This window comes from Triticum aestivum, chromosome 2D, assembly GCF_018294505.1.
Source record: "Triticum aestivum cultivar Chinese Spring chromosome 2D, IWGSC CS RefSeq v2.1, whole genome shotgun sequence".
NCBI lineage: Eukaryota > Viridiplantae > Streptophyta > Magnoliopsida > Poales > Poaceae > Triticum > Triticum aestivum.
In genome coordinates this window covers 159700327-159727520 of record NC_057799.1, presented here as the reverse complement: position 1 = coordinate 159727520, position 27194 = coordinate 159700327, and the positions used below count along the sequence as shown (strand labels likewise).

The 27194-nt window shown below is 42.9% G+C and overlaps 1 long non-coding RNA gene across 6 annotated transcripts; it reads left to right on the top strand.

Moving 5' to 3' along the window:
• Positions 1-13086: 13086 nt before the first annotated feature.
• Positions 13087-18214, top strand: LOC123052344 (uncharacterized). 6 transcript variants are annotated; one of them, XR_006424613.1, is made up of 4 exons: positions 13087-14760; positions 15073-15316; positions 15774-16676; positions 17761-18214. It is a non-coding gene; the product is annotated as an uncharacterized lncRNA (long non-coding RNA). The 6 variants fall into 6 exon arrangements; XR_006424616.1 differs by having other exon boundaries at positions 13087-14766; positions 15112-15316; XR_006424615.1 differs by having other exon boundaries at positions 13087-14766.
• The last annotated feature ends 8980 nt before the right edge of the window (positions 18215-27194 follow it).

The window sequence follows — 27194 nt, the reverse complement described above, 5'->3', positions numbered from 1 at the left end:
TTTGAGGAATTTCCTCCTGCCATTGAATTCAGGCTGAAAGGCTTCACAACTGTGTTTGGCTTCAGTTGGCTGGTCAGATAGGAGTTGGCTTCAGGTGATTCGATGTGATGCTGTAAGAACTCTGCAAATGAATGCAGACTATGAGAACCAAGGGTTTCTCCCATGGACTTGTACCTATGACAACATTAGAGATGCGAGGGAAGGGGAAGAGGTCATATGCATTCTCAGAAGATTTTGAAGATAAACCAGTTTGAAGACATTGACCTCATAGTGCAAAGACATTCACTTATCGATGTGAGTTGGTTCCAGATTTGTACGAATCCATGAATAAGTACAAGTGAGGAATCTAACTAGTTGTGATGCATAAGTGAACATACTTGCAAGTTATGAGATGCATAAAAGGAAAGATTCGGATTTGGAAGTGTAGAAACAACTTTTGGAAGATGTGGGCAGTTCAACGGATCAAAATAAACGGTAAAAGTGAGTTCTTGTTTACTGCACGACGAACTGCTAGACAAGAAGTAGAGAGGCCGAGCAGTCAAATCTCCCGCGCCCTAACTTGGCGGCGGAAGACACCTACGGCGGCGGCGGGAGGAAGATGTCCGCGGCCGGCGTGAAGACGACGTCGGAGAGGTCGCGGCAGCGAAGTGCTTCATCTCCGGCGACGACGGATGCTATCGGTGGCGCTAGGGTTTGAGCGAGATGGCGAGGGAAGAAGAGATAATGACCGGGGGGGAGGGGGTGAAGTATTTTTTTTGAACAGGAAACAGTAGGAAAGGCTCCTGTTGTATTGTATTAAGAGGTGTCACCACTGTACATAGTATATTTACAACAGATTGGGGGGAGAGAAGCCCTAACCTTTTGGTGTGGGGGGGAGATAAACAAAAGGAGCTAAGTAAGAGAGGCTACGAAGTCTAGCACCAGAGGCCTACACGCCTCCTTAACTCTGTGTTGGAGCAAAGAAAAATCAGTAATAAACCTAACTAGCCAGGATTGCAGCGTAGGGTTCACAGCTCTAAAGTGCTTGTTGTTCCTTTCTTTCCATAAGCTCCATGCAGTGAGGAGGAACTTTTCCAGAAGCATCTTCGTGGCACGGCTCTCTCTTTTGTCTTGAATGGCTTGGAACCTGCTGGCAAACGGCTCCCAGTTGAGATTAAGGCGTGCCCAACACTGACGGCTGAAGGAGCAGGTGAAGATCATGTGGTCAACCGTTTCTTCAACATCAAGATCACATAAAAGACATGTATGGTCATCACCAATGTCGTAGTGCCTCCTCTTCAACATGTTGCGCGTGTTGAGCCTGTCATTGAAGAGTAGCCAACCAAAAACCTTTATTTTCATTGTACACTTGGATTTCCAAATCCAGTGGAAGATCGGATGTGCCTGGATGTCTCGGAAGTAGTGATTGTAGTAATCAGTAGACTTGAATATTGCCTTGCCCCAGACATAGTGCCACACATCATAGGCAGCCGAAGAGGGTTGAAACTAGGTTGTTTTGGTTTGGATGTCTTGAATCTCAGCATGCGCCTGCGGGGACAAAGGGAGGTGGAAGGCCTCATGGAGCGACGTGATGCGCAAGAAATCCTTGACCGAGGCATCCTCTTGAGTCGTGTAGGAGAAAGCCCGAGGATGCGAAAGCATGAGAGTTTCTTGGGCCCAAAGGTCTTTCCAGAAAAGAGTGGTGGATCCACGAACCACGTTGACCATCGAGACCCCCCTAAACATGGGAGTGAGCTTGAGGATGTCACGCCACCAAAAGGAGCCCACCAGGTCCGTGGCATGCGGGATTTTGTCGTTGTAGTATGCATCCCAGGTAAGTTGCACCCACGGAACATCCATTTTACTATAAAACTTGTGTAGAAACTTCATGAGCAGCGCTTCATTTTGTAGTCGAAGATTTAGAACTCCGAGGCCACCTTTGTTCTTAGGCTTGCAAACCATGTCCCAAGCCGCCAGGGAATTCCATTTCTCCCCACGGTCGGTTTTCTTGATCCAGAGGCAACGACGTCTGATCTTGTCCAATATTTCAATCAACTTTGGAGGGAGCTGCAGGGTGCACATGGCATAAATCAACAGAGATGTGATCGTGGAATTCAACAGGGTAAGTTTTCCAGCATAGGACATGAGCGACAACGTGGATGTCATGTTGCGTTCTACCGAGCTGACCAGGGGCATGAGCTCATGGATAGAGGGCCGCGACGTGCCCATGGGCAATCCAAGGTAGGTGAATGGCAGCGAACCAACCGAGCATTCAAAGATGGCTGCTAATCTGTCTGTGAGATCCTCCTCCACATTAATTGGAATGAGCGTTGATTTGTGGAAGTTTATTTTAAGACCAATGGAGTCAGCATAATCAACCAGAATCTTTTTAATGACTGCAGCTTGGATTGGGCAAGTAGGCATGATTAGTAGAGTGTCGTCCGCATATTAAATGATGGGGTAGTCCATGTCACCTCGGTCGGGGAAGGGCAAATGAATTAAGCCATTCTGGTAAGCCTCATTGATTGCTGATTGTAAAAGGTCCGCGGCGAGCACAAAGATTAGCGGGGATAACGGGTCTCCTTGTCGGACTCCACGTCGGCAATGAAACTGTCGGCCCGGGACTCCATTCAATAGGATAGACGAGCGGCCCGAGGAGAAGATTGAGCGTATCCAGGAGAGCCACTTGTCATTAAAGCCCATGTGACGCATGATGTTAATCATTGGTTCATGCTCAATTGTGTCGAACGCTTTGGCAAAATCCAATTTAAGGAGGACAATTTTCTTCTTGGAGGTTTGGCACTGATGGATATATTGAAAAAGACCAAGCGAGGCAGTCTTGAATAGATCGCCCTTTGATGAAACCATATTGGTTGCGATGAATAATCTTGAGGATAACTCGCTGCAGCCTATTAGCGAGGAGCTTGGTGATTAGTTTCAGACAGCAATTGAGCAATGTAATTGGTCTGTAGTCATTGACTGTAGATGGGGATCTAGTCTTAGGTATTAGAGTGATGAGGCCGTCATTAATGCTTTGCAAGTTGAGATTGCCCTCATAGAATTGATCGCAGAGCAAATAGAAATCATGCTTAATAATGGGCCAGCAAGCCTTGAGGAAGAGGGCACTAAAACCGTCAGGGCCCGGGGCTCGGTCGACGGGCATTTCAAGGATGACTCTGTCGATTTCCTCCGTGGTGAAAGGTGTGGTGAGGTGATCCAAATTCACCCTGGGACGGATTAGGGTTGGTAGGTCAAATTTCATGGTGGTTGGGGACGAGGTGCCCAACCTGTCGGTGTAGGCTTGAAAGAGGAGGGCTTCTTTCCCAGTGCAATTTATAAGGAGGAGGTCGGGGGTGAAGTATTTATAAGGAGGAGGGACGGCGCGGTGCAATTACTCAGGTGCCCCTGGCGGTTCACATCTGAAGGACACGTGGCAAGCATGCAACTTATTGAAGGTTGAGCCACGACCCACGCGCGCCTGGTTTGCCGGGTGGTCGTTCCGGCTTCTCCGGTATTCAGGCAAAAAGGATAGAGATAATAAAAGCAGTTTTTAAAGTGTGTCTCTGTATCTTCAGCTGACAAGGACAAAGTGAAGACATTCAACACGTGTCAATAGGATGCATATGAAGAGACAGCGAGTTTGATGGATAAGCACAGAAAGGGTTAGGGTCTGATCACATTCACTTAGCGCAGAAAATGGCAACTTGAAGACATAGCTATAAGTGAATGTTGTAGAGGATAGAACACACACACACACACACAGGGAAAATCCATCCTACCACCCAGGGGTAGTTACCCCACATATCTCATATACTACCATGTGGTAGTATATATTCTACTTTATCATTTGAAGTATGTTCATATACTATATATAAGATACTCCAAAGTGAGTTACATGAAAAAATTGCAAGTTGGCCCATAATTTTTATTATATTTGTGAAATATGTGCACATTTGTACGTAAAAGAGAGTGTACTCAAAATGCGATACATACTAGCAAAAAATAGTATATATACTACCTAAACATTCTTATATACTACATACCACGCGTACATACTCTCCGATTTGATAGATACTACATACAACATACAAAACTCAAGTGGTGGTAACTACCACTGGTGGTAGATAAAATTTGTCCATATATATATATATAAAAACACTATTCTGATCACGGGTCAGAATATTATTCTGATCACAACCTGAACTTCCTGAGTTACACAACCTGAACCTCCCTCCGTAGGAACCTGACCTTCGGGCTATCTTCGCAATTGTGTCTCCCTGCGCGAATTATTTTGGTCGGTCGTGTTCTATGTGATGTAAGTGTAATCTGGAAACTGTTTTTAGCAACTAAACACCCGTTTTAAATAGGAAACTCGCTCGTTGGCGGATTTGCTCTTGGGACATGATGAACTTGCGTCTGTTGCAATTTTACTACCTGAATTGTTCGACCTGAACTTCCCCCAATGCTAGGTTGAACTTCTGCAAACATTGCCCAAATGGGGCTTGCAATATACCGTTGGAAAGCTATGTACACGAGTATAATGACGTAAGTTAAATTTTTGGCAAAATGTAAGCAGTTTAAGAACAGTTTTGAAACCATTTTTTCCTCATACAAAAAACGTGAACCGTATTTCCGATCCAATTTCTAAACCGTTTATCCGAATGAGGCAAATAATATGGTGTTGGAAATCTGCTGCAAATGCGCTCCTTACACATGTAGAAAGTTTTCTCTAATTCACAAAGGTTAAAGAGTAATTTAAAAAATCGTAGAATTTCGCAAACCGAACAGCCGGGTTTGTATTTTTTATGCCGTTTCTAAATGGCTAATCCAATTGAGGCAAATGATATGACGTTGGAAAGCTTATGAAAACGCGCTTCTTTTTCATGTAGAAAGTTTTTTCTAATTTTGAACGGTATAAGAGTAATTTAGAAAACGGTCCAAGTTCCACCGAGTTTGTATTTTCGAGTTAATTTTTTAACCGCACGTCCGAATGTAGCAAGTGATATGGCGTTGGAAAGCTCGAGGAAATGCGAAACTTTTTGGTATATATTATTTTTCCAAATTTCTTACGGTTTTTAGTAAATTTTGAAAATGGTTAAATACTTTTTTGGCTGTAATTTTGCAAACTTTGTCGGAATGGGGCAAATAATATACCGATGGATAGCTATCGGAAATGCGATACTTTTTCGTATGTAAAGTTTTCTCTAATTCCCAGTTCTTTTCAAGTAATTTAGAAAATGACGAGATCACGATTTTTGCCTTCATCGTGAAAGGAAATGCACTGCGTGAAGTACTTGAACTTCTCTGGCAGTTCTGTTTGAACTTCACTCTGTTTTTGATGTGTTGTTTTTTGCCCGTAACTCCCAAACCTCTTACCGAAATTGAGCAAATGATTTACCGATGGAAAGCTGTTGAAAACACGCAACTTTCCCATGTTGATCAGTTTTTCATACTCGCGATGGTTCAAAAGAATTTTTTGAACACATAAAAAATGTGTTTTAAATGGTATACATGAAAATTTTAAACCGTTCATCGAAATATAACACATAATATACCGTTGGAAAGCTTATGAATAGCAGCAAGTTTTTCATGTAGATATGTGTTAAAAATTCGTTGCCGTTTGAGAGAGCCTTTTTTAAAATGGCAAAACAATGTTGTTTTTTGCCCTTTTTTCAATATGTAAATGAACGACGGACGTTCTCGCGCATGAATTTTGAACTATGCTAGGAGGAGCACATGAACTTCTTGCAACAAACCTTTTGAGCTTTTTGTTTTCTATTCTTATATTATTATCTAAAACGCATGACGTGTAGGAGTTGAACTTCCTGCTGTTTTCACCTTGAACTTCTATCACGTATTTTTGTTCAACCTCTCTCATAATAATTTTTGGACTTATCTGGTCGAGCAATTAAATTCTAGCAAAAAACTTTTTAGCCTTTGATTTTTCATTCTTTTTTCATACAAAATGCACACCATGTTGTACGTGAACTTCTGGCAGTTATCAATCTGAAGTTCTCTCGGTTACGTGAAAATATCTCAGTTTTTTATAGACATTGAACCGCTCTACCCTTTTTATTTGGACTACATTGTGTATTTTTAGAAACATGAAAAATGGATGTTTTTAGAAACATCGAATTTCTTCGTTATGTGAAATTAAACTTATTGTTTTTAGTCTTTAGTAACTAGAAAAATCCGATTTTTCAAATAAATATCAAACTGCTCCGCTTTTTCCAATTGAACTTCATGGTGTTATTCTCTAGTAACGTGAAAACCTGAGTTTTTTTGTATACATTGAACTACTCCGTTTTTCGAATTTGAACTTCTTGGTTCTAATCTTTTAGCATGGGGGAAATCTGAGTTTTTATAAACTACTTTATTTTTTAATTTTGGACTTCTTGGTGTTATTCATTAGTAACGGGAAATGTCCTAGTTATGTAATAAATATCGAACTTATCAATTATTTAAAGTTGAACTTCTAGGTCTTATTTTTAAAAGAAGGACAATTTGTTTTTATAAAATGGGGTAAATCTTTTTAAACTTTGTTTAGTTGTTCCTTTATTTTAATTCGAACTTCTTCATTTTATTCTCTAGTAACGAGAAAAATTTGAGTTTTTTATATTCTTCAAACTTCCCTGTTATTTTAAATTGAATTTCTTAGTCTTATTCTTAGAAATAAATATATTTTTAAATAAGCATCAAACATTGTTTTTTGAATTGAACTTCATACTTTTATTTTCCCTAGAGAACGAAAAGAATTTGAGTTTTTCGTATACATCAAACTACTTCTTTTTTTAATATGAACTTAATCATTTTATTTTCTCTAGAGAAGGAAAATTGAAGTTTTTTTAGAAAAACCGAACTGCTCTATTTTTTAAATTTGGACTTCTAGGTTAATTTCTAATAGTAATGGGAAAATCCTAGTTTTGTAAATAATATCGAACCTGTTCATTAATTGAATTTTAACTTCTAGTATTTTTTAGTTTAGAAATAGTGAAAATCCTTTTTAATGAATTTTGAACTTCTGTATTTTTAAATTTTGAACTTCTATTTTTTTGTTTGAACTTTTTTTATTCTTTAACATAAACAAAAATATGAATTTTGTATAAACATCGAACTACTCCTTTTTTTAATTTGGATTTCTTGGGTCTTTTTCAATTATTTATTTTAACATAGAGCACCTCATATTTATTTTTTTAGACATCACAACAAACAAACAGTAGCAATTGCAAAAGTTTTCAGTTTGCTTACATGTGATTTTTGTTTTGTTTTGGATCATTGTAGTTTCGAAGAACATAGGCACACACGGGAGAGATAATTATGTGTGCATAAATTGGATAGCAATACAAAAACTCTCTAGGTAGTAATACAAGAACTCTCACGGAAGTGATACACGAACTTCTTTTTGTACATTTGTTTCTTTTATTACTCCCTAGAGAGTATGACGCCTGTCCTTCAGTTAACATACCCGACCTTTCCAAACACAACATTTTGACCTTTGCATAAACAAAAAAATTAAAAGTCAATTTTTTTCCACAGTAATACAAATTTTTTATACATCTATTTTTGGGAGATGATACCTTCATTCACTTTTTGCTGTTGCGACTTTAGAACACAACAAACAGAGAGTAGGATGGGAGAGATGGAGCTCGAGACTTTGTGTTCTACCTGAACTTTTCTTATCTGAACTTCTAAAGATTTTTTGAACTCGTTTGATGTTCCTAACAAATGTCGTTCAGTTTATTTTTTTAGACCGGGCTGCAGAACATACGCCCAAAACAAGCACAAAATGCGTTCAGTTTTTTTGTTCGGTTACACACACGAACACCTGAAGAGCAAGATTACAAAAAATAGAAAATAAAGTCCATGCATTTTTTCTTTTCTATTCAGGATTTACACACACGAACTTCTTGGCTTATTCTTTAGTAACGAAAAAATTGAGTTTTTATAATAAATATTGAACTGCTCCTTTTTATGAACTTGAACTTCCTCGTTTATTATTTAGCAGCGAGGAAAATCTGGGGTTTTCATATACATTAAACTTTTTTATTTTTTTAAATTGAACTTATTGGTTTTTTCAATTTGGACTCTTGGTGTTATTCATGTGTAGCGGAAAAAAATCCTAGTTTTGTAATAAACATCGTACCACTCAATTTTAAATTCAGTTTTGTAGAAAACATCACGCATAGTTGAATTGCAACTTGAATTTTTATTTTTGAACTTTGCATTTTTTAGTAGTAGTTCATGGGTTTTATTTTATTTTGATAACTAAATCTTTTTTTACTTTTTCTGCCTTGCATTTAATATTTGAACTTCAGGTGTCCCATATTTTTACGTAATGAACGAGCAAAAGATCTCTAGAGTTCACTTGTTTTGCAACAAGTAGACTGCATAAATCACAAAAGTTTTCTACTTTTATAGTTGGAAATATATCCAGCAGAGATGAAAATTTATGTTCAGAGGGAAGCAAATGTCCCTTAGTATTTGTTCCCGACAAAATAATTTTCCTTTTCTTTTGGAGCATAAACACAAGTAGCCTCAGAGAGCATACTTTTTTGTTCTTACTCGATAAGAATTTTGAACTTCAATTATTGGCGTACTTTAAAACCCAAGGAGATTTTTCCCGCGCCCTGGATACCACAACATAGATCCACCGCCCAGGGTTTTATTTTATTTTGATAACTAAATCTTTTTTTACTTCTTCTGCAATTAACGGTGAAGGAAATGTGGCCGGTGCGGTGTTAGTTTTCTAAACTCTCTGGTCTTTTGTTTCTGGATTTCCTAGGTAGTAATATATGAACTTCTCGACATGAGAATTTTTTGTCAAATATCTAAGGCGTAAAACATACACAAAAAGTGAAGAGGAGAATATGTAAAACGTGTCTTCAAAAACTGTGGAAATTTGGGAATCGTCTAAGCATAACGATCAGAGCGAAAGCATGGTGCACACTTGACAACAAATATTCTAAAATGACCTATCCACACCAGGCCCTTTTCTATATAAGAAAAGGCACTAACTAATAGCGCACACATTTCTCCACCACATATTTCCACGGTATCTTCTCTCACCTTCATCCATTCAATGTTGCTATGCGTTATCCCCTCTCTCAAACACATAGCAGAACATCTTGATTTTTGAGAAAACAACCTTAATGGACCACCTAACATTGGGCGCCCTGTGAAGCAACTTGCATGATCTCTGATGCTTGTTGTACCCTTTTTCTTCAGATCAAGTTGAAATTTGTTCTCAACTTCAGTGTGTTCTTCCTCATCTTTCTGCCTGCAAAAGGTAATCAGTTTGTGCAACTTGCTGCTGTTAGTTGGTCTGCTTGGGAGAAGACCACTGTCGCGGCTGTTGACAGGAAGGTTGGGACTTTTGGGAGCGCATGGTGTTTGCCCACTTGGTTCTCGGCAACAAACGCAAGACCACAATGATGCGGGAGGCACTGCAGTTCAAGTGCGCCCCAGCGGACCTGCGCTCGGCGTGGCACGCGCAAGTTGGCAGAGTGTCGATGCGCTATGGACTGCGGCCGAGGTACTATGTGAACGGCAGCCAGCTGGTGTCGCATGTGCGGCAACAGAGAGGAGATGCGGAAGTTTGACTAGAGACGCAAGGGCAGGGCGCACGCGATGGATGGATACCAGGCCTACCGCGCGGCAAGGGGGAAGCTACGCCATGGGCCAAAGGTGCTTGTGGAGACGGGGCACTGCAGGTGCAGATGGAGGCGGCACACTCGGACCGGCGGAGTCGCGTGTGTGAGGGTGCCACACCTTCTGCCGGAGGTGGGTCGTCGGCTCCTTAACTGTGGATGCGCGCCGGCGGGTTGGGGGCAGAGCCACGCCGGGGCGGCGTGATGTAGGGCGGTGGCGCATTGAAGGGTGGAGGCGCGGGGACGGCGAGATGCAGGAGGCGGCGGGAGGCGATCTAGGATGGAGAGAGGCGCGTCGGGGCCGGGGCGACGGCGGCGAGAGGCGCGTCGGGGGATGGGGGCCGACGGTGGGAGGCGGGCCAGAGCTGGGGCTGGGGCGATGGCGGCGAGAGGCGCCGGATCAAGGGAGAGGGAGGCGCCGTCGTGGTGGATCCAGGGGCAGGGGATCGGGGAAGGTTGGGGACAAGCGGTGGTGGGATGGGATTTTTTTTTTCCAGCTTGGGGAGTTCGGGAACAAGAACGCTCATATATATAGACGCGCCGTGATCCAAATAACTATTCTAATACCATGATTAGAATAGTGCTGTCATATATATAAGGTGGGTCTATTATGAAGACCTTATTTTGATAACATCTAAGCTTATTCCGATAACACCCCACCACCGAAGCGAATCCACCCGAAGCGAACAACCACAACAAAGCGATAAAAGGGAAGAAAAAAACACCCGCCCACCCACTCGCGCAGGCAACCTTCCTCACGACCTGACCCACCCGCCTCCTCCTCCAACAACCTTCTACACGCCAGCCGGCGCCCCAACACATCCCGCCGCCCGCCCCCCCCCCCCCCCCCCCCCCATCCCATCGCCCGCCCCAAGCCGTTGGGGATCCACTAGCAACCGGATCCGGCCCTGCCGCATCGCCTTCCTCCCGCCGCCACACCACCTCCCGCCCCTACCGCCACACCACCTCCCGCCCCGCGCCACCGCACCACCTTCAGCCCCCGCGTCGCCGGACCACCTCCCGCCCCGCGCCGCCCTGGCGACGGATCCGACCCGCCGCGATGCCCAGCCGATGGATCTGGCGGCCGCCGGTCAACAGCGCCGTCCCGATGACTGCCTCGGCCGTTCTGCACCGCGGGATGGTCGCCACACCCAGCCGCAGCAAGATGCGTCGTGTTATCGTCGACGCACCGCGCGAGATCCGCTCGTCGAGCACCGATGGACACGTGCCCTCCTGCTGTCGTCCGTGCAGAGATGCCCCACCCTCCGCCGCTCCCTCGTGGCTGCGCCGCGCCGTCCCGCAATGGCCGCCGTCCTCGCGTGTGGGCCCTGCTGGCCATGTCGTGCGCCATCGGGACCGAGGCTGCCTCCAGTCGTCGGCGCGCCAGCTTCCCCGACGAACAGCCCCTCTCGAGACGAGCTTCCCCTCCTCCCATTGCAGCCCAGACATCCAGACTTGTAGTGTGCTAGGCGCACGATGCGGTTCGGCCCGCCCGGCCCTGCAATTGATGGCTCCTGGTGCAGTCCATTACCTTTTCCGGTTCGTGCGGTTCCAGTGCAAAGCATCTCATCTCGGCAAATCAGTTTAGTTTCTTTTGCAGGAGGGAGGCGAAGAAGCAAACAAAGAGATAAAGAAGTGCACTGCACAGTCAGACTAAAAAATGTTGTTGATTATGGTTTGCTAGTCAATGAATCATGTAGTTAAAATGTGTATTATGAGGTCCACTATTTGCACCAAGAAGTTCGGCTGAGCCTGTAGCTCAGCTCACCGGTCCTCTCTCCTGCAGTTTGATTATGTAGAATAGCTTTTTGTAGGGTATGGTGCAGTTCTTTTGTATTCGCCCCTGTGTCAAAACTGTAAAAAATGAATGCAGTTCAATTTTCCTTTAATGTGGTTCACTTGCCCTTGTCTTTGTGGTCTATTTTCATCCATAAAATAGTTAGAAAAAAGGACCCAAAAAATCATGCAGTTTGCTTGCCCGTTGGATGTAGTGCGGTTTTCAATCTGAAGCAGTGCGGTCGGCCGTGTGATGCTTTTCATATCGTAATGCAGAAAAATGTTATCAAAACGACACAAAAAAGTAAAGCGGTTCACTTCCTGATAATGCTGTGGTTCACTTACGCCTGATATGAAGTGTGGTCAACTTTCTCATATGAGAAAACTACACGCCCGAAAAAAGAAATCATGCGATTCACTTGCTCGTCTGATGCAGTGCGGTTTTCAGTCTGAAGAAGTGTGGTTTTCTGTCTGATGCAGTACACACGTCGATTTTAGTGTCGCGAAAAGCAGAGTGTCTGCATTTCGGTAAAATCAAAACTGCTCTTAAATCGTAAGGAATTAGAGAAAGTGTTCTACATGAATTAGTTGTGCCTCGTCGATATCTTTCCAACGGTGTATCATTTGAATCATTCCGATGAGCAATTTGAATTTTTTTACGAAAAAACGGCCGCTGCCACTCGTCGTTCGTCGCACGATTTTCAAAATTGACTTAAAACTGTAAGAAATCCCAAAAACATTTGTACATATGAAAGTTGCGCCTCGTCCGTAGCTTTCCAATGGCGTATCACACGCCTCGTTTCGACAAACAATTGAAAAAATGGAGCGAAAACACTACCAAAAAATTCAAAAAAAATGAAAAACATAATTACGCGATTTAGTAAATTTGAAACTGCTCTTAAACCGTAATGAATTAAAGAAAATAATAGATATGGAAAAGATGCGCCTCGATGATATCTTTCCAACGGATTGTCATTTGCTTCACTCCGACGAGCGGTTTAAAAAAATACGAAAAACGCTCGCTACCACTCATCGTGAGCCGCACCATTTTCAAAACTGCTCTTAAACCGTGAGGAGTCTCGAATAGTGTTCAACATGGCGAAGTAACGCCTAATCCATAGCTTTTCAACGGTATATTACACGCCTTGTTCCGACAAACAGTTAAAAAACTAGAGAAAAAAGGTACCGGAAAAACATAGTGTGCAGTTTTTTGCGACGGGAAGTTCACTCGCCTCAGTACTGCAGCACACTTGGTTCAAACAATGACGTGCACTTGCATTGAGCATGCAGTGCGGAAGTGTTATCAGAATAGTTATTCTGCTAACATTAGCAGAACGGACCAGCTATATATATATATATAGAGAGAGAGAGAGTAGCACTATTCTAATCCCAAGATTAGAATAACTATTTGGATCACAACGCCCTATATAGGCGCGATCACGTGTTCCCAAGATAAAAAAAGGTAAATGCTTGTATCCGGTGCGCCGGCCGAATCTTCGGTCGGTCTCTCACGCGCGCGTAATGTGTCATCGCTGGAGCGTTCGCAACCGCTCATTTTTTACCTGATCCTTTCCCTTGTTTTGCTCCTGGTCATACCTTGTCTGTGTTGCCCACAATTTACTGTCTGTGTTGCCCACGATCTACTGTCTTCAACCTCTCGCCTATTCCTTCTTCTCTCTCCTCCTACCACAAAAATAGCTTTGCTCTGTTGCCCTGCTGCTCCTTCGTTCTCCCTCCCTCCTCTCAAGCGTGCATGCGGCCGCGCGTGCCAGGCCTTCCCCCTCCTCCTTCCCCCTTCTACATGCCGTGTTGCATAGTGCTGCAATCGGGGACAACCTGAGCTACCATGGGTTGGTCGCCAGAGTGTTGTGATGGTGGAGACAACGTGGTCGGTGGGTGCTGCAACTGCGACACCCAGGTGCTGGAACCGCGACGTCCGGTTGCTGGAATCGCGTTTGACGGTCGCTACGATGGTCATGCGGAGTCGGCAACGGGAGCTGGAACCAGCAGATGTTTTTGCTTCTACCGGCCAAGGAAGAACTGGGACCAGCCGCTGGTTTTGCTCCAACCGACCGAAGCCGGGAGCTGGAACCGGCAATTTAATTATTTTGCTGCAACCGGCCGGCGGCGGAGCTGGAACCAGCAACTGTTTTTGCTGGGAACCAATTGGTGGTTCTACGGCGAAGACAGGGGCGGAATTCTGGTTTGTTGCAACCGACGCCTCGGAAAGCTTCCACCGGTAAGTTTTTTGCTTCCATGGTGACGGATGGAAGTGACGACCAGGGAGACGACAGCGACACAAGCTGCATGCACAGCGGCGAGCGTAGTCGGTGAGGGTGGTCGGCGGCATACCTGGTGCTGCAACCACGAGGAGGCGAGCTGCAACCGCTACCGGCCGGTGCTACGATGTCGTGATGTCGGAGCGGCGACCCGTCATGGCCAGGAGCTGCAGAAAACAAAGCGGCCGGTGATGAGGGATGCGAACGGCGGTGACGAGGTTGCAAGCACAGCGCCAACGATGAGACCTCGCACGTTCATGACTGGGTGCGGGAAGGCCCGTGGCGCTCGCTGTCGCTCTTGTCTCCTGTGTGCGGTTGCGTGATTAGGGGAAGACGACGACATGGAATAGAAAAAAAGATAGAATCTGACGGTTGGAAGAGTAACGCATCGTACGCTGATCGAACGGGTGCGCGGCGACTGGCCCAAATTTTGGCGGGTCGACCGGTGCCTATCATTGCCCTAAAAAAAACCAACTGTGTCAGTCCGTCCCTTACCTCCCCTACCCCAATCCAAAAATCCCCACGGCAGCGCAGCTCCACCCCAACCCACCTCCAGCCCCCGGCTCCGGCGAGCCTCCCGCCGACGACCCACTACCGCGCTGACCCTCGCGCCGCCCCACCCGACACCCCGCCCCCATCTCCCCTGGCTTTGGCCGCTGCCCCGCCCCCATCGCCCCCAACTCCGGTCGCCGCACCGCCCCATCGCCCCTGAATCCCGCCACCACCCCACCTTCATCTCCTCCCCGGAAGCTCCCGCTGCGCACACCCACCTGCGTTCCCCCGGAGCGGACGCCACATTAGTCGCCTACTTGCCCCGGCTCACTCTGCCTGCCTCCTATTCCAGAAAAATTGGGGGCCATCGGCGGGGATCCAAGCTTTTCTCGGCTCCACCCAGTGCCTCCCCACTCTGGCACGATCCCCCCCAGGTGGAGCTCCCGCACCTACCTTCTTCCTCATCCCGGTTCCCACACCTCCGCCTCCTCCCGATTGCCCTGACGGGGACACAATGCCATCCCAGTCGAGCCCCGCATCGTCAGGGAGGTTGGGGCCATCGCGAGTAGCAGTCCAGAGCAGTCAAGGTGAGGGTGAGCACAGCACTTCCATCCCATCCATGTTAAGCACGTTTGTGGATTTTCTACAGGTAGCACGTTTGTGGTTTTGGGTAGTAACAATGTTCAGGCCCGCGTACATTGCCGCCGCTCACCTCCCCACGACCTGCATACAGAGTTCTAACTTGTTGCAAAAGTTCAAAAAGAAGAATATATGCAGTCCAACTTATTCTAGCATAATGCTTCTCCTTCGAATCTAGATGCTACAACAGTCCTCCTTTGTGAAGATGAACTGAATGTTGCTGTTTTGATGTTCTACAGAAAGTGTACTGAATTTTGCAGTTTTATCTTTTTTACACGCACTACTCCTTGAGCTGGCAGCCGCGAGACCCTGTGCCTCCACGGGCCTCATCTCCCGCTATCGGCAACAGCACTCCCTTCCTCCAGCGCGTCGCCGACGAGGCCAACCGCCTACACGGCTACACCGTCTTTGGCTGCAACGATGTCGTCTCAACGAGGCCAACCGCCTACACCGGCTTCGGCTGCAACGACGTCGTCTCTCTCCGTCAGCCTTCTCGCCTCCTCTGTATGTCAATTTGATTGCCTATAAAAAAAAATTCTATAATTTTCATGTCTGAAATTAAGGAGTTCATTATATCCATTACAAAAAAATGTTGAACTTTTAGAAATTCTAGTACATATGTTAGAAGAGTTCATTGACAAAAGAAAATCATCAGTTCTTAACAGTTAAAAGAAATGAGCTTTGCAATGTTTATGGTGCAGAAAATTTCATGACCGGTGTTCATTTGGGATGAACATTTGTACATACCCTATTTTTACTTTACTCGTGAGGACTGAGGAGATGAATGTGTTCTATCTTTTGGACTTAGTACGTTTTAGTAGAAGTGAAAAAAATGAACTTCATTAGTGCAAAGAATAATATTTTTTTCTTCTGATAAAAATTATGTTTCTATTGGGAATATCTGGTGTGATCTTTGCTTGTAGTGATCATGAATAGACTAATAATGAATGTGTTGTTACAGCAGCTAGCAAGGGAAACAGTGGAGTAGCTTGTTGCTTGCAAAGGGATAAGTGGAAGGTGAAGAACCGAAGAAACTGCAGGGACAAAAGTTGGAGGTCTGCTCAACATTTTTGTTACGGATGCCTCTTTAGTCTTTACAGTTTCAGTCATCCACCGGCCTCCTCCTCACGCTCGTCACCTCCTCAGCGCTGGAGTGAAGGTCGGATCCTCTGCACTCTGCAGTTCGGTTTCTACTGATGTTGTAGCTCCTAAATCCGTCGTGGACACCCCTGTGACACCCCGTGCGTGGCCGGTGGAGCTCAGCCGCTCCACTGCTTCCCCTTCCCATGCATCACGAATCAGGGCGTGACCATAACATGCTAGCAATTTTATGCTTTGGCTGCCAGTAATGTGTTTGTGCTAATGTCTAGTAGGAACTCTAGGTGTACTGATAAAAGGGAACCAAACCATCATATAAGGGAAAAAGCAGCATCTCTCTATCTTTGATCTCTCTATGATACATATATGGACGTATATGCAATTAGCAAAATTCCTCTTTTATATTGCTTATTCACTAATCATTCATGCTTCGTGTCCTAAAAGAAGTACAGTGTGCTCTGTTTGAAAAAGCATGTGGTCAGCATTATATGGATCTGAAGGTTTAACAAACAAAACATTCAGATTTCTCTTTATTCGTATAAAGGTTGGAGTGAGGTAGCGCTTATTTCCTATATAGCTGCTCATTTTGGATGCAGTTTTAACAATCAGGCTAGGGCGGCGGTGAGCGTGGGTAGGCCGGCCAAACCTTCCCTGTACTGGGTCAACCGGCAGCGTCGCCCACCACCGTACTGTCCTACAGCAACGGCCCCAACCTGAGCAGGCGTGCTTTCTGCGACATGCTCCTGCACATGGATGTCTTGGTGAGGTAAAAACTTCTGTTAACTTAACTTAGCTACCTCGACTGATTGAACTGCAGGGGTTGTGTGGAGTCTGATGTGGTGCTAGTGTTTGATTAATGCAATTTGGAAGAACTTGCGTCTCTAAAAATCAAACTCTGCATTTTGGTGTATTCTTCTTTAGAAGTTTAGGTCATCATAAGTTGCTTCGGTTGAGCTAGTTACTATTGTGAAAAAGTTCAGCTCGTCATATTTGAACATCGAAAGAAGAGCTGCTATAGTCTCCTGCTATATGCTTGTTATATGCCTAAATAGTACATGCTCAACCGAAGCAAGTAGTTACAGTCTCCTGCTATATGCTTAAATAGTACATTTTTTCTGTATGCTTGTTCGGAAGTTCAGGTCATTCAAAGAGACCAAAAATAGTACAGGCTCAACCAAATAGTGACAAGTCTACTAGAGTCGTAAAAATATAATGACACAAAAATGCAACTCTGCACTCTCCTCAAAATGGTCATCATATTCTTAAGAAGATCTGGATTGCACTATTTGGTCGAGCTAGTACTACCAGACTGAAAAAATTGCAGAGTTGGATTTTAGAGCCTGGACATTTTCAGAAGTGGTCAACTGAACCTGAACCAAAAAGATTGGCCTGAAATTCGTTTGGGCTAGTTACTACCAGACTGAAAAAATTGTAATAGGTGGATAAGTGGTATTGTACTATTTTCTATTGTGTGGTAATGCTCATACCCCATGGCCATGGAAGGTTCAGATGTTGTGCTCTTCTTTTCTAGCTGATTCATGTTGTATTTTGGAGCCCTAATGATATTCTATACACTAATGGCGAGAGTTCAACCATGGCTATACGCCAAGTTCTACTATGGCTATACGTCGGCCATCGTGAAGTCCTATTATAGCTATATGCCAAGTTTAATTATGGTTGTATGTGTGTGCTTCCAGGCTACTATTGAACGTGTCTTAGCTTTCATTTTTGCGGGTTATAGTCTCCTACTATATGCTTGCTTTTGCTATCATCATGTTCATGCAAGTGCCTCTGAATAATCTGAAATTTAAACTTGTACCTAAAACTGAACTTCTACCTCTTTGCTACAGGTGCGGTCGTCGGAGTCCTTTAAGCGCTTGCACTAGTGCTTCTAACTTGTCCATAAAGGCACTGCATGGTGTGTCATGTCCTGTCTGCCGCCGCAGCTGCCCTGTGTCCTCGCGAACTCTGCGGCCAGTCACCAACGCCCTATGAGTGCGCCCTGAGTGTGGCATGGGGAACATGCTAATGTGTGTGTTTGTGCACTGGTGTGTGCGTGCATGCTTGCGTTTATGCGTGCACTGGGTGTGCTGCTTGTGTGTTGTGATGTATGTTGTATAGATTTTTATGAAGTTCATGTTGTGAACCCAACTAAGTTAGAACACAAACGTTTAGATCGCAACTGCTTTGAATTTGCTCCGGTAGCAGAAATCTTGTTTCCGTGCTGTTGTACTATGTGCACTTATGTAGTGTTTCTAAATAACTTCTTGTCTGAAGTTCAGTCGCACATGTGGGTGCAAGAAAGTTAGTGTGTGAGCCAAAAAAACTGACTTTGAGCAACTGCTGGGTATTTATATAAAAATGTTGTGTGTAGCAATTCGTTGTGTTTATTGAAAAATGAAAAGACAGAAGTTCACCATGCAAAACTTGCACAGTCCAATTGGTATTAAAAAGGTAGAAAATAAAACAACAGTAAAGTTCACTAAAAAATGCAACTTTTCACATTGCAAAATAATAATAATTAACTTCACACTGTACAATTGAGTTTTTGTTTCTCTTTTCCAAAAAATAGAAATAGAAGTAATATGTGGAAGTTATTTGTGTTTATGTCTCAAATTAGAATAATTAGAAGAATTGCCTCTATTTGTGCTATGTGTTACACACCTTTCCGAATCAAAGGAGATAAGATTCATCTGTGAGTAAGGTAGGTACAATTATTTTTCAAACAGTTCAATTGCTCGATAGATGTAAGTCCAGAAGAATAAAAGATATTTCAACATAATATAAACCCATGAGATTGCAAAAAAAAAACTTTGGAGTTAAGAGGATGAGAACCAAGAAGTTCATAGATGAAACCTTGGGGAGTTCAAACAAAAGTTAAAAATGTTCGATGTTTGTTGCGAAGCTAGGATTTTCTTCAATACTAATTAATAAATCAAGAAGTTCAAATTAAAAATATATGAGTGGTTCGATGTTTATTATAAACCTAGAATTTTTTCCGCTACTAAAAGAAATAAAACCAAGAAGTTCAAATTAAAAAAAATCGAGCAATTTGATATTTCTTTGAAAACTTGATTTTTTTAGTTAGTAAAGAATAAAACAAATAAGTTCATTCAAAATAACGAAGAAGTTCAATTTTCAAAAGGAGAGCAGTTTGATATTAATTTAAAAACTCAAATTTTTCCGGTTACTAAAGAGTAAGACCAACAAGTTCAATTCAAAGTAACGAAGAAGTTCGATGTTTCTAACAAAAGTCCAATTTTCATATTTCTAGAAACTCCAATTTTGGTGAGCCAATTCTTTTTGTGGATGTGTTGTGCATGTGCTTGTGCGTAGTACAGTGAATAGAACAAAGAAACTATTATGTGTGCCCTCTAAATGTTTGTCCTATTGCTTATGAGAATTGACCCAAATTTTCCTATTGTTTTTGCACATGTTGGATTCAAGGGCAAATGTGTATAAAAAAGGTGTGATTTCGGAAGTTCACGTGTAACGAACATCGAAGTTCAAACCAAAAAAATGTAAACAAAAAAAATCATGGAATTCAAAGAATAAAAACTATGGAGTTTCATGAAAAAAAATTAATAGCATGTGAAGTTCATGTTTCAGAAATGTCAAAGTTCACGTGTACCACGTACAGAAGAAAAATGATCAAATGAAAAAAGGGACCGCCTAGGCCATTTCACCGAAAAGCAAATGCATAAAATGACGCGACAAAATTCTATAAGAAGTTCAAATTTAAAAACCGAAGCAAGTCAACGTGTAAAAAATGAAGTTCTTTATATCTAAAAGACAAATTTGGAAGTTCAAAAAATTTGAGCAAGAAGTTAAAAAGAAGTAGTTTAAAAATCTTTATAACGGATTTTCCCTGTTTGTAAAAAATCAGAGAAGTTCAAATTAAAAAGACGAGCATTTCAAAAGATTGTATAAAAAATTATTTTCCCCATTCTATAAAAACTAGAAGTTCAAACTAAAATAACGGCGCGACATCATTGTTTACATAAAAAAATCATTTTCATGTTGACACAAAAAGCATTTTTCGGCGTATACACAAAAATATGACAGAAGTTCATAGTGAAAACAAAGATAAGTTCAAGTACTGCAAGGAATGCATTTCAGGTGAGAATAAAAGTATAAAAAATAAAAGCTTTTAAAAAAATAATTTCTCTCAATCCACAAAGAAGTTCAGTTATTATTTGGGATCAATTTGATTTCAAAAAGAAAATAAAAAATCAATTATAAAAATATAAAAAGTTTATCTACTACATGGTGTGTGTTTAATATGAGAAAAATGAATTAAAAGGCAAGGTCCAATTTTGTTGTTGTTATAAGTTCAAGTCCTCGATCGGAGAAAGTTAAAAAAATTATTGTGAGAGATGTTTGTACAAAAGGAATATCATTTGTGTAACACTCACGAATGGATGAGAAAATTACAAACGGAAATAGCGTCACCGAAGTTCAACATGAAAACAACAGGAAGTTCTACTACTACACTGAATGAATTTCACACAATTTTTTTTAGAATCGTCGCGAGTATGAAAAAATGATCAACACGAGAAAGTTGTGTGTTTACAGCAGCTTTCCATCGGTATATCACTTGCTCAATTCCGGTGAGTGAATGGAGAGCTACGAGCAAAAAAAGCACATGAAAAAACAGAGTGGAGTTCAAATAGACATGTTGAGAAGTTCAAGTTCTTCCCGCGGTGCATTTTCGAAGAATCTGTTTCGCTATAAAGGCTGAACGAATGATCTCACCGTTTTTGAAATTACTTGAAAATGGCTAGGAATAAGAGAAAACCATCAACATGAAAAAGTTTCGCATTTTCTGTAGAGTTTCAATGGTATATTATTTACCCTATTCCGATAAAGTTTTTAGAAATAATGGCAAAAATACGTTTTTAACCATTTTCAAAATTGACTTCAAACCGTAGAGAATTGGGAGAAGCCATATATAACAAAATTATTCGCATTTGTTCGAGCTTTCCAACGCCATATCATTTGCTATAGTCGGACGTACGGTTAAAAACTTAGCTCGAAAATACGAACCCGGTGGAACTTGTACCGTTTTCTAAATTACTCTTAAACCGTTCACAATTAGGAAACAATTTCAACATGAAAAAGGAGCGCAATTTCATAAGCTTTCCAACGCCATATCATTTGCCTCAATTGGATTAGCCACTTAGAAACGGCATCGAAAATACAAACTCGACTGTTCGGTTTGCAAAATTTTACGATTTTCCAAATTACTCTTTAAACATAAGGAATTACAGAAAACTATCAACATGTGGAAGGAGCGGTTTTGCAGTAGCTTTCCAACGCCATATTATTTGCCTTATTCCGATAAACAATTTAGAAATGCGATTGAAAATACGATTCACGTTTTTTGTATGAAGAAAAAACGATTTTCAAAACTACTCTTAAACGGCTTACATTTTGCCAAAAATTTAACTTAGGTCATGATACTCGTGTCCATAGCTTTCCAATGGTGTATCGCAAGCCCTATTTTGACAATGTTGCGGGAAGTTCAACCTAGGACTGGGGGAAGTTCACGTCGAACAACTCAGGCAGTAAAATTGCAACAGACGCAAGTTCATCACGACCCGAGAGCAAAATCCGCCAATGAGCGAGATTCCTATTTAAAACGGGCATTTAGTCGTTAAAAAACATTTTCAGATTACACTTACATCACATAGAACACGACAAACGAGAATAATTCACGAGGGGAGACACGGTTGCCAAGATAGCCCGAAGGTCGGGTTCGTGCAGAGGGAAGTTCAGGCGTGTAACTCAGGAAGTTCATGTTGTGATCAGAATAATATTCTGATCCCGTGATCAGAATATAGGGTGGGTCTATTATGATAACACCCCTTAAGACCTTATTCTAATAACACTTTCGCTTATTCTGATAACACCCCCGCTCGGTGCTCATCCCCACCTTCTTCCTCCCGTAGCCCATCTCAACTCCTCCACATTCTCCCCACTCCACTCCACGCCCAACCACCCCACAGAGCCACCTCCACCACACCCCACCTCCCCTACCACCACTTTCCTTCCCAGGTGGTGCGCTGCCACGACCAGCCACCTACAGTGCCACCATCGCCGTGCCCCTCCCCCGCAGCCCCGGCCACCTACAGCGCCACCACCGCCGCGCCCCTCCCCCACAGCCCCGGCCACCTAAAGCTCCACCACCGCCGCACCCCTCCCCGCAGCCCCGGCCACCTACAGCGCCAACACTGCCGCACCCTCCCCCGCAGCCCCGGCCACCAGTAGTCCCAGATCCGTCCGCCACGGGCACCCAATCGGAGATCAGGGCCTTGCCCGCGCAGGATCCGGCTGTCCCGGCCCCGTAGGCAGCCACGGGCACCACCAGTGGCCTCCCATCTCACACCCCAACTCCCTCCACCTTCTACGCCGGTGCACCGCTGCCACCACCTTCTTCCACTGCAGTGCGCCTCCTCCCTCCCCACGCCAGATCCGGACACCCGCGGCCCCACGCGGCCCTCCATCGACGGTTCGGGGCCGGCAAGGCCTCCCGCGAGCTGCCTCCTCTCCCACCCCTGCATGAGGCCGCCCGTCTCCTCTAAGGACCTCTCCGTCACCGCGACAACGAGATCCACGCATGGGCGCACGGCTCAGGCCACCTTGCCCTCCATGCACCGGGACACTGCATGCCCCCCCGTTTTGCCCCCCCGCTTCGGCCTACCAGAGGATCCCTCGCTCCGACGACCTACCAGAGGATCCCAGAACGTCGACTGTAGTCAGGCGATTCTCAGGGCCTCCACCGCAGCCCTTCCTCTATCCCCTACCTCCATCTCCCCCTCCTTTGTTACAGGGCATCACCGGAAGGGCAGGCAGGAGGCCAACCTCCTTCAATCATGGTGCTGAAGCTGTACGCCGGCAACAACGCCCCGTGCAGTCCAGAAATTGCGTCTTTTGCTGCTTCTTTTTTTGCCTTCGGATGCAGTTCACCATGGCCTCGCATGCCATCCGGTGTCACGACGTTTCTGTGCTTGCGTGCGCCATGGCCACGCACGGATGCAGTTGATACGTCTCCAACGTATCTATAATTTTTTATTGTTCCATGCTATTATATTATCTGTTTTGGATGTTTAATGGGCTTTATTATGCACTTTTATATTATTTTTGGGACTAACCTATTAACCAAAAGCCCAGTGCAAATTGCTGTTTTTTTGCCTATTTCAGTGTTTCACAGAAAAGAAATATCAAACGGAATCCAAATGGAATGAAACCTTCGCGAGGATCGTTTTTGGAACAAACGCAATCCAGGAGACTTGGAGTGGACGTCAAGGAAGAAACGAGGCGGCCACGAGGTAGGAGGGCGCGCACAGGGGGGTAGGCGCGTCCCCTCCCTCGTGGGCCCCTCGTGGCTCCACCGACCTACTTCTTTCGCCTATATGTACTCATATACCCTGAAAACATCCAAGAGCACCACGAAACCCTATTTCCACCGCCGCAGCCTTGTGTACCCGTGAGATCCCATCTTGGGGCCTTTTCCGGCGCTCTGCCGGAGGGGAAATCGATCATGGAGGGCTTCTACATCAACACCATGGCCTCTCCGATGATGCGTGAGTAGTTTACCACAGACCTTCAGGTCCATAGTTATTAGCTAGATGGCTTCTTCTCTCTTTTTGGATCTCAATACAAAGTTCTCCTCGATTCTCTTGGAGATCTATTCGATGTAACTCTTTTTGCGGTGTGTTTGCCGAGATCCGATGAATTGTGGGTTTATGAACTTGATTATCTACGAATATGATTTGATTCTTCTCTGAATTCTTATATGCATGATTTGATATCTTTGCAAGTCTCTTCGAATTATCAGTTTAGTTTGGCCTACTAGATTGATCTTTCTTGCAATGGGAGAAGTTCTTAGCTTTGGGTTCAATCTTGCGGTGTCCTTTCCCAGTGACAACAACGGCAGCAAGGCACGTATTGTATTGTTGCCATCGAGGATAAAAATATGGGGTTCATATCATATTGCTTGAGTTTATCCCTCTACATCATGTCATCTTGCCTAATGCGTTACTCCGTTCTTATGAACTTAATACTCTTGATGCATGTTGGATAGCGGTCGATGTGTGGAGTAATAGTAGTAGATGCAAAATCTTTTCGGTCTACTTGACACGGACGTGATGCCTATATTCATGATCATTGCCTTAGATATCATCATAACTATGCACTATTCTATCAATTGCTCAGGAGTAATTTGTTCACCCACCGTATTACATGCTATCTTGAGAGAAGCCACTAGTGAAACCTATGGCCCCCGGGTCTACTTTACATCATATAAGTTTTCAATCTACAATTCTAGTTTACTATTTATCTTGCAATCTTTATCTATACCACAAAAATACCAAAAATATTTATCTTATTATCTTTATCAGATCTCGCTTTTGCAAGTGGCCGTGAAGGGATTGACAACCCCTTTATCGCGTTGGTTGCAAGGTTCTTATTTGTTTGTGCAGGTACGAGGGACTTGCGTGTAGTCTCCTACTGGATTGATACCTTGGTTCTCGAAAACTGAGAGAAATACTTATGCTTCTTTGCTGCATCACCCTTTCCTCTTCAAGGGAAAACCAACGCATGCTCAAGAGGTAGCAAGAAGGATTTCTGGCACCGTTGCCGGGGAGATCTATGCACAAGTCAAGACATGCCAAGTACCCATCACAAACTCTTATCCCTCGCATTACAGTATTTGCCATTTGCCTCTCGTTTTCCTCTCCCCCACTTCACCTTTGCCTTTTCTTCGCCTTCTTCCCGTAGGTATCTTTGTTTGTGTTTCCATGTGCCTTCTATTTGCTTGCATCTTTGCTTGCTAAAAATCTATTGATATGGATCCACTTAAAGTGTTCTACTTGGATCATCTTCGATCCTTATGCGCTCGTGCTGAAACCCCAACTAGCCTAGTTGATGGGAAATCTTTAGATGAGCATGCTCATTTTGTGTGTCACCGTTTGTCTGAAAAAGGGAGACTCTTATGGGATCAAATAAACAGATTGTTGTGTTATGCTTGGAATCTTTGTGAAATTTATGATTTTACTTGTTGCTCTAAGAACCCTAAAAAACACCTCCCCTACCTATGTGAGTTTAATGATAATGAAATCTTATCTTCTTATGCAAAGGGTGTTTATAGTCACTACGACATCGAACAAATTGAAGAATTTGTTGCTTTTAAGGGTGCTTATGAAGTTGCTTCTTTGATTGAAAAATGATATTACTCTCTACGAATCTGAAAATTTTGACATACTTAAATATTGCTATGAAAACTATGCTCATAATGTCTATGTCAAAGAATTTATTGAGAGAATGACCGTTGCTTTGGATGAAAATAATGATATGCATGAATCTACGGATAATGATGATTCCGATGATTTGATTGAAATATCCCTTGATGAACATGATGCTTTCTATTCTTGTGGCCATGATGCCAATATTTATGAAGATGAATTTGCTATAGTTCCTTATGTTAAACATGAGATCGTTGCTATTGCGCCCATACTTGATAGTTCCTTTGATGAAAAGCATGATTGCAATGATGTTATTATAAATTCTATTGATGTCAAATGTGTTAATGATATGCAAAACCTCAAGCTTGGGGATGCTAGTTTTGCTATGACTACTATTTGTTGAAATGATCATGATTGGGGTGATTCTTCTTTTGATCTTGAAAATTTATTCAAGCCTCATGATGAATATGAGATTAATAATAATGTTTGCAATAATATTGAAAGTGGGCTTTGAAGAGTGTCAACTTTAGATCCCACATATTTGGAGAATGTTCAATCTTATGAAGTTTTTGATAAAAGTGGGTTTGGAGAGGTCATGACTTTAGTTAATGTTAATCCCACTATTTTGGAAGAGTGTCAACTTTGCATACATGTGGATTGTGTTAAGAATATGTTTTGTGATAGCTATATTGTTGAATTTTCTTATGATCCCACATGTAATTATTATGAGAGAGGCAAATATGGTTGTAGAAATTTTCATGTTACTAATTTACCTCTCGTTATGTTGAGATTGCTATTGTTTCTTTCTTCTTCCTTGCATAAGCTAGTTTTTGCTTGTCTTGATAATTTGTTTGCTTATAAAATGCTTACGAATAGGAAGTATGTTAGACTTAGATGTGTTTGTCATGAGTTTTATGATGCTCTCTTTGTGCTATAACTCTTGTCTTTTATGTGAGCATCATCGAAATTATCCATGCCTAGCTAGGGGCGTTAAACGATAGCGCTTGTTGGGAGGCAACCCAATTTTATTTTTGTTCCTTGCTTTTTGTTCCTGTTTAGTAATAAATAATTCATCTAGCTTCTGTTTAGATGTGTTTTTATGTTTTAATTAGTGTTTGTGCCAAGTAGAACCAATAGGATCTTCTTGGGTGATAGTTGTTTGATCTTGCTGAAAAAGACAGAAACTTTGCGCTCACGAAAATAATTGTTAAAATTCACCAGAACGTGATAAATTGCCAATTCTTTTTGCAGTAGATCAATATACAAATTATCCAGGTTGTCCTAGTTTTTCAGAATTTTTGGAGGTCCATAAGTATTCGAACAAATCAGATTGCTACAGACTTTTCTGTTTTTGACAGATTCTGTTTTTCGTCTGTTGTTTGCTTATTTTGATGAATCTATGGCTAGTATCGGGGGGTATGAACCATAGAGAAGTTGTAATACAGTAGGTTTAACATCAATATAAATAAAGAATGAGTTCATTACAGTACCTTAAGGAGGTGGTTTGTTTTCTTATACTAACTGAGCTCATGAGATTTTCTGTTGAGTTTTGTGTTGTGAAGTTTTCAAGTTTTTGGGTAAAGATTTGATGGATTATGGAATAAGGAGTGGCAAGAGCCTAATCTTGGGTATGCCCAAGGCACCCCAAGGTAAAATTCAAGGACAAACAAAAGCCTAAGCTTGGGGATTCCCCGGAAGGCATCCCCTCTTTCGTCTTCGTCTATCGGTAACTTTACTTGAGGCTATATTTTTATTCACCACATGATATGTGTTTTGCTTGGAGCGTCTTGTATGATTTGAGTATTTGATTTTTAGTTTACCACAATCATCCTTGCTGTACACACCTTTTGAGAGAGACACACATGAATCGGAATTTATTAGAATTCTCTATGTGCTTCACTTATATCTTTTGAGCTAGATAATTTTGCCCTAGTGCTTCACTTATATTTTTAGAGCATGGTGGTGGTTTTATTTTATAGAAATTATTGATCTCTCATGCTTCACTTATATTATTTTGAGAGTCTTTTAGAACAGCATGG